Here is a 12,987-nt window from a genome sequence, read left to right as displayed (position 1 = left end):
TGCCCCTTCCTGCCTCCTTCAGGCCTTGCCTTGGCAGGAGCTCTTTTGCTGCCAGCCACAGTTTCCTGAGCTCTGCCTTGTGGTTCTTCTGTACAAAACCTTCGTAAATAATCCCTGGGTAAAAAATTCCCCTCAAATGCCCCGATTTCCAATTTGCCTTCTATTTCATGTTAGAACATGAGAGGATCGAGCAAGTGGAAGAACTGGGAATTCAATAATCTCAGTAGGGTTATCAGAACCCAGGTTCTCGATCATTGCATTCTGCTACTTCCCACAGAACTTTCTTGGGTTCCAGTAATAGACACAGACTTCTGGTCCCATATGCTGCCCATGCTGGTAACAGAGTTAATTCATAGGCTTAGAAATCCTTCTGGGTAAAGACATAAATGTCACCAAACCAAACCAAATACTACTGTGCCAAATTCACATGCCTCCTTGGTGATTTTTATTAAAATTTAAGGGCCTGAAGGCTGATATCAAATGAGATTTTTATTGAAAACCTAAAACAAAGGGAATCAACTTTCTAGCTAATTTCTGGGGGAAATTAATACCATTCAGAATCAAACTAGACATAATATGTGTGATATGAGTGATGTGATGATCATCAGTGCCTTGGTATTATGAAGTTATAAGGCATGCACAAGCAAAAAGACAAAAATTAGCAGATGTGTGAATGTTCTCAAAAATAATTCTGGAGTGGCTGGTAAGAACAGCACATGTAGTAAGCAGCCTGCTCTAGTTTTAATGGCTCTTTTTTTAAAAAAGCAAATATTATTGTGTTCTATTACAGTTGTCTCAATTTTCCCCCTTTGCTCTATTCCACCCATTCCACCCCCTGCTCTCACAGTCAATATGTTGTCCATATTCACAGGTCATTCATGCATGTTGCTTGACTAGCCCCTTCCCCATCTTTCCACCCTCATCCTCCACCCTCCTCCCCTCTGGTCACTGTCAGTCTGTTCCTAGTTTCCATGTCTCTGGTTCTATTTTGCTTGTTTGTTCGCTTTGTTCATTAGGTTCCCCTTATGGGTGAGATCATATGATATGGATCTCCAGTGGTGCAACTGGTTAGCACACGGTCCTTATATGATAGCTCTCTTAAAAACAGATTATTTTCCTTATTTGGTAACTCCTAGATTTTTTCACTCCATCAGGTGATTTCAGATTGTCTCACTTAATCTAAATGACAACTTTAAGAGGCAGGTGTGATTGCACCTATTAAAGAGAAACAAACAGAACTGAGAAAGGTGAATGGAGTCATGCAGGGGCAAGAAACTGCTGAGTGGATGGGCCTGTTTCCAGTCCTGGTCTTCTGAGAGTGTATCTTATCTAGCCAGAAACAGGCGAATATTGGTTCCAGAGGAAACAAAGGTTCAAGGAAACTCATTATAAAATACAGAGAAATTACATTGCTCTGCCAGGGGACACATATCTTCCTGAAACACAAAAACTGTAAACAATTGATAAGTGTATAGCTCATACAGGAGTTGCTAGCAGTCCTGCCCCCAATGACCGGCAGCTTCACAGGACATCATAACAGAAAGGACATGAGAGCTGTCCAGTCATGAAGATGCTCATTCTCTGGCCACTTCCTGTAGCACGAGTCACACATTGGCAAACTAATGCCTGCCTGTTTATGTGTAATAATGTGTGGTGCTTATCCGAGGAAGTAGGGGCTCGGCTTTGCTTTGCATTTTAAAGACAGTTACCTGGGACAAATGTTCATTTGCTGGAGAAACGCCCATTGTTCCGAAGAAAAATTGTAGATACACATGAACGGCACGTTTTCATAGTTTGGGTAGCTGGTTGTTTCTCTGTCACCAGTGCATTCTCTCTTGTCCATGAGTCTTTTTATTGGCCTCTCCATCTTAGTACTCATCAGCCTGTGGACTTAAGTACCTTTTTCATCTTCCTTGTAATTCCACTTGTATGGGTTCTAATGGCTAAATTTGAGCTCCTAATGATTTTTTCCTCTTTTTTTGCATCAATATCTTCTCCTGCCCTAGCTCATTTCCATCAGCTAAAAACCATACTGTGCTCAATCTCTTCTTAAAGAAAAACAAAGATTAAACATAAATCTCCTGAATTGTGCATACTGCTTTCCTATATATTTTTTGCTTTCCATTATAGCAGAAGCTGCAACTTTTTCTTAGTAGGATTCTGGCCCTCTGCACTGTGTTTTCTTCCAGTCTCTTTACTTGGTCTTCCTCCCCTTTCAGCCCCATGGCACACTCCTCACACGGTTTCTTTACCTATCCTCCTCCCTAAGTTCTCCCACACAATACCTCTGCTTTAAATACCATTGGATACTGGTGACTCCCTAAATTAGTCCCCCAGCCCCATTTCCCCCTGCGCTCCAGACATCTAAATGTGCTTGTCCATGCTATCTCCATCTACATGTTTGAGAGATGTTTTGATGCGACATGTCTGAAAAGGCTCCCATTACCCCCCACTCCAAACCAGCTCTTCCCTCCTCCACCTTCCCTTCCACCACTGGTGGCTGGAGGCTCAGGCACAAGAACCTGGAGTCCTCCCTGTGTCTCCCTCCCTCACACTCCACCTCTAATTCATCAGTAAGGTTTTCCAACTGTGGCTTCACTACATACACAAATCTGAACCTGTCTTGCTCCTCTCAGCACATTTACTCTGATATAACTCACCAGCATCTTTCACTAGGTTCCCACGATAACCTCCCAGCTTGTTTGCCTGCTTCCTCCCACTCTTCCCCATGATGACTTGAAGCATAACAGGTGTTTGCTGTGCTCCTCTCACATGCCTGGTCCCGTTACAGGCTGTGGAGATAGGAGTTTAGACTTGAGTGGGGAGACAAGCAGACATACCCACATATGATAGGTACTGTATCTGCTGTAAAAGAAACAGCAGAAGACAAGGACCTAGAGGGATGGGAGGGGACATTTCAACTCAGGTGAGAAGGGGACATTGGGACACAGACCAGCTGGAAATGTCTTAGGACCCTTAAGAAGATGTAGGGAAAGAGCCAACCCATCTGGGGCCCTAAGGGAGTAAGTTTTCTTCCTTACTGACAGGTGACAGCAGGTTGTCCCTCTTGGATTGGGTGAAGTCTCGGTACTAGGACAAAGTGTAGATGAGGAAAGAGAAGGAAGACAATTATAGTTAGTGTTTCAGGTGACAGAGCAGACATACAAACAGAATATGACTTCATTCCTTTACTTGATTATGTTGTCTGTTCTTTCGGGGGGGGGAGATAGAAGCATCTTGAATCCATAAAACTTAAAATAACAAGAGGAATGATCACTTAAAAGACTGGTAATTCTGATCAGGCAACCTTTACATATTTTCCTGGTATCCTACCAATTAATAGCCTTTAAAAATGTATATGTAGTTCTGTTATGACTTTTGGTTTTGATTGTTTATTGCTGATCAGATACCCATTTCATTCTTAACCAAATATCAAAATTAAACAGAATGGGTTTATTTGCTCTTCTTCAGTCTCATTCTCATGAAATTAAATAATGTCATCTGCAGCCAATCTACTATTAAAATAATTCTTCCAGACAAATAATACTTTCAGTTGCATTTATTTCCTTTAAAATAATTTATTAAACAACCACTATAAGGTTTATGTTTTAGTTATAGTTTTTTAAGTTTTATAATAGATATCATTAACTTTAATACAAAATTATGATTTTTATCCATTTCTGCTTTTTTCATCCAAACACTTTTTTCTTATCCAAACACTTTTTTTTTCATTTGGACTTTGATAAACCTTAAACTCTATTTTTTTGTGTGGTTTAGTGAGAGTAGATAAAGAAAGAATGCCTGAGACATTGAGATGTAAGTTCATTCATTCAACAACATTTACTGAGCAACTCCTGGATTCTAGGTACTATTATAAACAAAAGTCCACGCTCATTTGAAGCTTATATTTTTCTACAAAACAATGCATCTATTTTTATATACAAAGATAAGTAATAGATAGCTTAGAAACATAGATAAATGTGTGTATGTATGTATAGATGGATAGATGAATGAATGAATGGATGGCTAGATAAATAGGTAGGTAGGTAGGTAGGTAGATAGGTAGGTAGGTAGATAGATAGATAGATAGATAGATAGATAGATAGATAAACTGGCAGAAATATCATTCCAATTCTTCCCTGTTTTTAGCACCCATAGTTTGATCTTTAACTCAAAGAAGAATTCTGTATATTATATAGAAATGCACTTAGACATACAGGATTCTACTCACTGTGTAATTAGAGGGGCCCATGCAGGTCTACAAAGCTGAGAACATCTCATAGTCCCTCCGGGGGACTGCCCCTATCCATGGTCTGCTCACATTAGAGAAGTGTGGGAGTGAAGGTAAGACAAAGTGGGTCAGAAAAGGGCTCCCAGAGAAGTGGGCATGAGTTCAAGGAAGTGGCATGCCACTGCACTTGAGTTTATTGTGATGGGACAGAAGAGTGAATGTGAAGTCTCTTTTTCAGCTGTAAGAATTTGTAGTGGGCTAAAGAGTGTCCCCCAAGAATGCATGTCCACCTGGAGTTTCAGAATATGACCTCGCTGGAAACAAGGTCTTTGCAGACATAGTTAAGGATCTTGAGATGAGATTGTCCTGAATTTAGGGTGGGCCCTAAATCCAATGGACTGGCATTTTTATAATGACAGGAGAGAACACACGGAGAAGCAGAGAAGACAGTATGAACATGGTAGAGACGTGCCTGCAAGCCCAGACATATCAAGGACTTTCCAGAGCTGCTGGAAGTTGGGAGAAGCCTGCATTAGACCCTCCCCTGGAGCCTCTGCAGGGAGTGTGGTGCTGCTGACAGCTCGATGCTGACTTCTGGCCCCCAAACTGTGAAAGAATAAAGATCTGTTGTTTTAGGTCACCAGCTTTGTGTTAATTTGTTACGACAGCTCTAGAAAAATTATTCAGCGTTACAAAAAAAGTAAGCTCCCCTCCACCTTTCTCTCTGATTGAGCTTGGAGAAGAATGGTTTGAAAAGCACTGATAGCAGAAATCTGAAAGAATCAGGGTCTATATTAGCTTCTTGCCCATATAGCAGAACCTGTCTGACATTAGGGGAGTTATATACCCTCCCTATGTCTCAATTTCCTCATCTGCTCCACAAGAATAATAATACTACTAACCTCACAGGGTCTATTCCTGATGTGTGGTTCTGCTGGACGTGGGGGCCAGTTTGCTGAAAAAAAAAAAAAGGAATGCTGTTCCCAAAAAGAGACAAACAAAACCATAGATATTAGCTGAATGCCACAAATACCAATTTTTGATAGATGAAAGAATGTGAAATGTATATTTAGAATATCTAGACATGTTAATAACAAAGATAAATGAGTAATAATTATGTTTTCAAGAACATATTTGCATAATTTATGAGAATATGTCTACTTAAATTATTTAGGTCTTTTAAAAAAGTAGTCTACCACATTTAAACTCTTTTAAACTATTTGTCCATGTACCATGCCCCAGATAGTCAAGTTGCCTAGATCAAAAGCAAGAGGTTGGATACATCCTGAATGGGCTAAAGCTTTAGGTGACCATGGCACAGTGAGCAGAAGGAAGGGGAGGTGGTGATGAGGCAGCGGCTAAGGGGCCCTATCCTCAGAAGCAAACCTGAAGAATGGCAGGACAAGGTCAGTGTAAGGGTGGGGTAGAAATTCTGATCTAGGGAAAAGAGTCAAGTAACCCCACGCTCTCCTGCAGGAATGCTTTCATTGGGCAGTTTCATCCTCCCTGGTGGGCTAGGAGGTGCATATGAGCCACCCTCACCTGGCATCAACAGGGCACTTGGGTTTTTTGTTTTATTTAGTTTTGTTCATTTCTAGTACTTGAAAGCTAGGGATGATATATTATCTAAACCATAAGGAACTGTATATTTCTACCAAGGTGGGGAAATCATGATATTCTAAGGTCTCCATACTGTCCACAGGCAAAAACTTGTTTGGCAGTCAAGTAGGCATATTCATTTTCATGGGCCCGAAAGTTTTCTGCCCAAACATCTGCCTTTGTTAAAGGAAGCTGGAGCTTTGATTCTACTGCCTGAGGGGTGCTAATAAATAACAGAAGACATCTCTCTTCTGCTTTCTTTTTTCTTATCGTATTAAACAGACCTTATGGAGTTCCCAAGAATCTGAGCTGTTCTTTGCTTTCTTTTCCTTATTTCTTTATGTTTTGATCTTGTTAAGTACTTTTGAGCAGTCCCTGACCCACATGACCACAGCCAGGAGAGATACTGGGGATTTTCACTGATATTTCAGGTTGCTTTCCTTGTAAATGATCGATTTATATCAGTGGAGAAGCTCTTTGTCTCAGGTCAAGTCTATTCTCAAACAGTTGTAAATGTCTTGGATGCAGACAATGAAGGCTTTATTGATAGTATTCAAAGTAGATTCAGATGGAATCAACAAATGAATGAGTGAGTGGTAAATGAATAAATGGCCTTCATTTTGAGTAAGTGGAGAAAGAGAAACCTAACTTTGTGAGTGAGGAGAAGTCTGACTTCCCAACAAGCAGTTCCCATCAGAGCAGTGCACAATCATGTTACACAAAGCACTGGCCAGGGCCACAGATCAGGGTGCTGGCTGATGCCTCAATTGGCCAGAGGTGGGGTGAGTCATCGTCCCAGAAGATATGGCCAAATGAATTCCTGAACACAACCAGGTTCTGCTAGGAGTCCAGAGTCAGGAGGGATGGGCCCCAGGAGCTGGGTAAAAAGCCAAAGGTATTTGCTACAGGCTCTTTGTTGCATTTGTCACAAACGATGTTTGCAGAGCACGGAAGTTAATTTTTTCTTGTTTCTTGTTCTAGTGTCAGTGAGTCTTCTCAATTCCTGAATCCCCCCCGAGATTCTTAATATTCTACTTCAGTGCTCATGTGGTCTAAATGTTTACATGAAAATCTTGAATTCACTTGAATGTAGAGGGAGACTTAGGGGTCTATGTCCATCAGGGTCCCTAGTAAAGGGACTGTGGGGGTGGGCCAGCATCGAGACAGCTGCACCTGTTGTGGAGGCCCCTAGGCAAAAGCCACGTTTGAGCTGGACCCAACCATCCCTCTGTTTCAGTGAGGGATGGAGCTACAGAAGGGAAATAATGACGGGACCAGAGCAGGGGGAGAGTGGAGAAAAAAATGCCCTAATCTTTTTCATTTCTAGTCCAAATTAGCCAGTGACTCCCTGGCTGACAAATCTCAAGCTCAAGCCAGACTTTGGGCAGGCTCGATGACATCTAGTCCAAGGACATCACTGCTAAGACACAGCTGGGCAGAGCTGGGCTGAAGAAGGAACCACGGTGGCTGAGAGGGGATGCAACATAACCATCACAGTAACTGATTTCCCTCAAAGCTTGTGCACTTCTCCCCAGTACCTTGGTCCTCTACTAACACATTCTGATGCCTGTTATGTGTCTGCCTGTGTCTTCCACTAAAATGGCCAGAGGTAGACAGATGATATGGTTAAAATTTGTAGAGTGTGAGAATTTGGGTTTTTAAATGAATCCCTGTAAACCCGTTTTAAAGCCTGCAAGAAAGGGTGGTAGAAAATTCTATTGTTTTCAACATAGCGTAGTTGTGTCCATTCATTAGTTCATCCACTTATCAATATTCATTGACTCCTTCTGGGTTCAGTTGGCCAGCGAGACGGGCAGTGAGGACATGTCTCTGAAGCAGGCACTGGCATGCAGTGCAGAGATGATACACACTGTGTGTCCTGAGATGGGGTCTCAGTGAGGTGCCACCATGGGTGGGGAGTTCATACAGATATTCCTTATGGAGTATCTGGAAACATTCACAATGAGGACAATGATGTGCAAATGCCATTGGTACCTTGGAAGCATCTATACCACTCATGCTATACACTCAGGCTCTGCCCGAAGATGTTGATTTTAGGCCTTACATCTATGCTGTGGCTATTCCTGTAACGAGGACACTTTCTGAAATGAAGAGCACAGGGTTCTTAAGGCTGCAAAGGTGACAGCCATGCTCTCGAAGACACTGTGGGCATGATGGGGGAACACAGGCTTAGGAAATTACTCAGAAAGAAACTCAGGGAACCTAACATAGCAGAGGATGGATATGTCAGCCACCAGCTCTGTGACTCATACAGAACAATAACCTAAGATCTCGTAACTGAGGCCTGATATTATCATAACCTCTTTTCCTGTCCTCTTAACATAATTGAGCGTCAACTCAATGTACTTAAGAAAAAATCTTTAAATGCAAAATGAATGTTTGGTAGCACCTAGTTTAGAAACTTGTATCTGTGAGTGGCTTAGAGCAAAAGAGCTGATGAATAAATAAATGGGAATGAATGAGTGTTGGCTTCCACCCAAGACAGACTAAAATTTAGCAATCATAACGTTTTCTTCATTTTGCTCTTTCCAAACCATAAACCAGTTATTATATATTCAAAATATTTAACTTTTCTTGTAGGAATTAATTGCATTAATTTAAAAATTATATTTGAGATGGAAAAGATTGTTTAGAAACATATTGAAATATATTCTCCAGAAAGATAAGTTAGGAAATAATTTCAAAAACTTACCCTGTTGTTTTGTTTTGAGTCATTATTCAACAAACTTATCTAGTGAGTTAGAGCAATTAAAAAATGGATAATTCCTGCACTCAATGAACTCCATCCTTCTTTCTTAAGGATGTGAAGATTCAGAGAAATGATGTTGTGCTGTATTTTTCTGTGGTAAAGGGAAGTTTGTTCTGGACCCAGGATGTTTACACAGAGCAAAGGTTCCCTGGGGAGAATTTCACAATGAGAGTTTGGGAGCCGTGATTCCTGCAGGAGAAGGGCTGGGAGGGATGCATGGTGAACACCCATGACAGAACAGCCAAACACAAGAACCAGGTGAGCTAAGGACAGTAAGAATCAGGCTGGAGCCTGAGAAAGAAGAACATTCATGCATATCAAAAAGATGTTAGCACAGACTTTTATAAGTTAAGTAGATATATTTGCTGGGCTACGTAACCAATATCTAGACATAAACAAGTAAGTTTTTAATAAATAGAGAAATATCATGGGGTGGGGTGTAATGTGATTCAGTGCAGACAAGCCCAAACCATCACTTAATGTGAAATACACTGACAATGATCAAACCTTAAATATTTGTTTAGTAAAAAATATGTCCTGACTCTCTCACATATGATAATCATAATTATGATGCAAAAGGCACAATTTGATTTGATGGTCCAATTTGCCAGTTAAGGGTAACATATGATTTTTTAAAAACCTACCCAGAAGCATGACCATTAATAAAGAATCTAAACCGGTGTGAAGGAAGGGTGTGGAGAGACAGTTAAATGTTTCATAAGGCAAAAACACACAGCATTTTTTTTCATGAAGAAGTTTCTGAGAAGGACGTGCTTTCACAAATGAGGCTGGGCATCGCTCAGAGGACGCTGAGAGAAACAGAATAGAGGTGAAGAAGCTGAGCTGCCTTCTGTAGTGCAGCAAAGCCCAGTCTGCAGCTCCTGCTGGTGCTGGAAGCAAGGAGACTGCATGCAGTGTCCTCCATCACAGCCAACTTGCAGCCAAACGCCACTGTCCTTTCCAAAGTAAGAACTGGATGAAGCACTAACAGACACACCTACCTGGTCCAGGTCAGGGGCGGAGCAGTGGAGGTCAGCAGCAAGGTGACAAGACACATTCCCCAGCAGAAGCTCAATGTTTTTGTCAAAATCAATGTATTTAGCGAGAAAAAACTCCCCATAGACCACCACATGCTCACCGAGCTTGTTAGTTCTCTTGCATTTTCCAGATGGATTGATTTGAGTTCCCAGATCAATCTGGGAGGTTTACACCTAAATCTTGGCTGCAGGCATATGGCAGAGATCTTTTACGCGTTTTGGGAGAACAGGTGAAGTTTTCTCTCCCTTCAGCCAGCCTGCAGAGTTGAATGACAGGGGAAGAGGATGCAAAGAAATCCCAGACTGCACACATCGGGCTGAAAGCACGTGTGTAGCAAATACTGCGTGTTCATTTTTATGCTTCTGTTTTAAAACGTTTGATGCACTTCGGAACCCAGAGTCCCAGCCAAAGCTATGTACACATATCCTATTGGAAAGCTTGTCTTCTCTTTTAAACCTGCAGGAAAAGAGTTGCACATGATTTTTAGAAAAGGCATTTATATGTAATTCATGCTTACAAGTTCCTTTCAAGAAAACAAATGGAAATAAGAAACATTCCAGTGGACATCTGATGAATTCTTAGGTATTACCTCTGGGTTTAACTGTTTCCCATATATAAACAAAATAAATTTGTTTATTTCTTTCTTCTCCTTTTTTTAAGTTCTGTGGATTGAATATCTCCCTCCAAAATTTCTGTGTTGAACTCTTCACTCCAATGTTTATCGCCACCATATTTGGAGAGCGGATGTAAGGTAACTAAGGTCTAATGAGGTTGTAAGTGGTAGGATCCTAATCTAATAGAATTGGTAGCCTTATAAAAAGAGTATGAAAGAGATGTCTCTGTTTACACCAGCACAAAGAAGAGGCCATGCGAAGACACACTGAGAAGGTGGCTGTCTTCATGCCAGGAAGAGGGGCCTCACCAGATACCCACCATGCTGAATCCCTCATCTTGGATGTCTAGCATCCAGAACTGAAAGAAAACAAATGTCTGTTGTTTAAGCCACTGGGTTGGTTGTATTTGTTAGAGCAGCCAGCGCAGACTAAGACAAAGCATGAGTATTGCTTTCTCTATTTTCGTTCTGGAGGCTCCTGGGGCACACAGAGCTATTCCTGTTGTTAAGAATGTCCATGACACTGACCTCTCACATGTGCCCCATGAGTGTGACCCCATCACACCTGTCAGTTTTTGTCACCTGCTGCTCCAAGTTCTTAGGGCTCTTTCCTGCCTCAGCCTGCCTTTTTTCAACCTGGTTTTCTTAACCTCTCTGTCTCCAAAGGCAATTTTGTAACTATCCACTGTTTGTATTTTCTTTTCTGTATAGAGTTCTTTTCTCTGTGATATAATTTCCATTTCTAAGTGTGAGCCATGAAGGCTTCTCTGCATGAATACTGTGAGGCGTGTAGTTGTAATACAGATACAGACCCAAGGTAGATAGAAAAACCACTTTATTCAAAATGCTTTGAGCAAAGAGCTCATCAGTCTGCTCCATGAGAATGGTAATAGCAAACATGGAATCGAGGGTTGTAACTCCATCTCTATTGCAGATCGAATTGGACTGGAGTCAATTGAATTGAATGAGATGAAAAGCAAAACAGTGCCCCAAAGACTTCTTGAAACTCCATGAAAGAAAACAAATGCACAACTCAGAACAAAGTAGGAAATGTTCATGGTATTCTCATGGGGAGTTCTGAATCCAGGGGTTTGCTTTAAAGAAAAGCACCCCAGGTGAATGAATTGAGGAAAACTGAGGGTTTGAATGGGTGGGGAGGAGACCCTCAGCGCCCCTGGGCATGGGCAAGACAGCCCTGCATTTTCCTGGCCTGCTCTTCAGAGAAACACGGGCACCAGTGTGAGCAACATTCCAACATCCGAGACATCGGGGGTCCCTGGCTGTGAAGTGTGAGGTCTGCGTAGGCATCTGTGCAGAATTCTATGTCCCTTCAGGTTTCTCTGCCTGGATTCTCTACCAAAAGGACTCAAACATTGGTTGAAAAGTATTTAACATTAAAAATAAAATAATGTAATAAAATAAATTTAAATTCTTTGAGGTCTAAAGAAGTACAAGAAAGTACATATATCCATAAAGTATCCAACCATGTAATATGAAAAGTAGAGATATTTATTGAAGATGATGCAAGATACAAGAAACATTGAACATAGGACAATTATGCCTCAGTCCCCTTCAAAGTAGATACCTTGGGACCTCACACAGTTCTTCCAATTGCCACCAACTATCCCAGCGTATTTTCCTGAATCTCATCAATGGTCTGAAGTCTCTTCCTTTTCAAAGATGTTTTAAGTTTCAGGAAAAGCCAGAACTCGCAGGGCACCAAATATGGGCTATAGGGGGGCTGAGTCACCTGAGTGATTTGTTGTTTTGCTAGAAAATTCTGCACGAGATGTAATGTATTGTCATGATGAAGCTGCCAATCACTGGTTGCTCATAGCTGCAGCTGTCTGAATCATCTTAATATTTTCTGAGAAAGGATGTTCAAACTTCATGCAAAATTTGACGAAGATTCATTGCTCTACTCACTCAGTCATTTTGAATGTAATGGCCACATTGTACGCATGCTCACTTCAGGACATCTACCTCCCCTACTGACTAGTTTAGTGAAGTTGTCATTGTTCACATATGTGCATTCCAGTCCACTCTCCTTGGCTGCCAGATTACATTGATGTGGTGCAAACTGTTTTCATTATGTTAACAATGACTGAACTTTTTCTGGGTAGGCCTTATACAGACACTAATCATCACAACTATGAGCTATTGGGCATTTCTATGTGCCAAGCACTGTTCCAAGCCACTTATATCTGTTACAAACCAGTGAAGTAGGAGCTATTACTATTCTGATCACAGAGATAAGAAAATGGAGAAACAGAGAAACCAAAGGAGGTGAACCAGACCATGAGGCGAGTAACTGGCAGACATTCCAAGACCACATGGCTCAGAGCCCCGCTCTTCACACAACCTCTGTGTAGCCTGTTTGTGCCCATGGTGGGCGAGGGCAAGGTCCTCCCTGAACCCCAGTTGTTCAAATAATCTTTCTCCTTGAGTTGATTCTGATTTCCCTATCTAATCCTTCTAAGGTGGTTTCTAGGACAGGACTCAGCTGACCTGTCCCCACAGTTCTTTGTCTTTAGTTTTTTCCTTCTCTTGGTCATGTGAAGTTTATATGCCGTCAGCAAGACTTTCCTTGTCTGGTTGGAGGATGGCTTGTCTCTTCTATGTAGACAGCCTTCATTAAAATCACTGTATCAAGGAGCATAGGTGCATTTTGAGTGATCCCCCCAAATCAATTGCACTTTCTTGTACTTACATCTTTCCAGTGCAGAGGTGGTCCAG

Source organism: Sturnira hondurensis, unplaced genomic scaffold (assembly GCF_014824575.4).
Source record: "Sturnira hondurensis isolate 20B ecotype Veracruz unplaced genomic scaffold, ASM1482457v3 Scaffold0014384, whole genome shotgun sequence".
NCBI lineage: Eukaryota > Metazoa > Chordata > Mammalia > Chiroptera > Phyllostomidae > Sturnira > Sturnira hondurensis.
Note: the sequence above shows the minus strand (reverse complement) of the source record.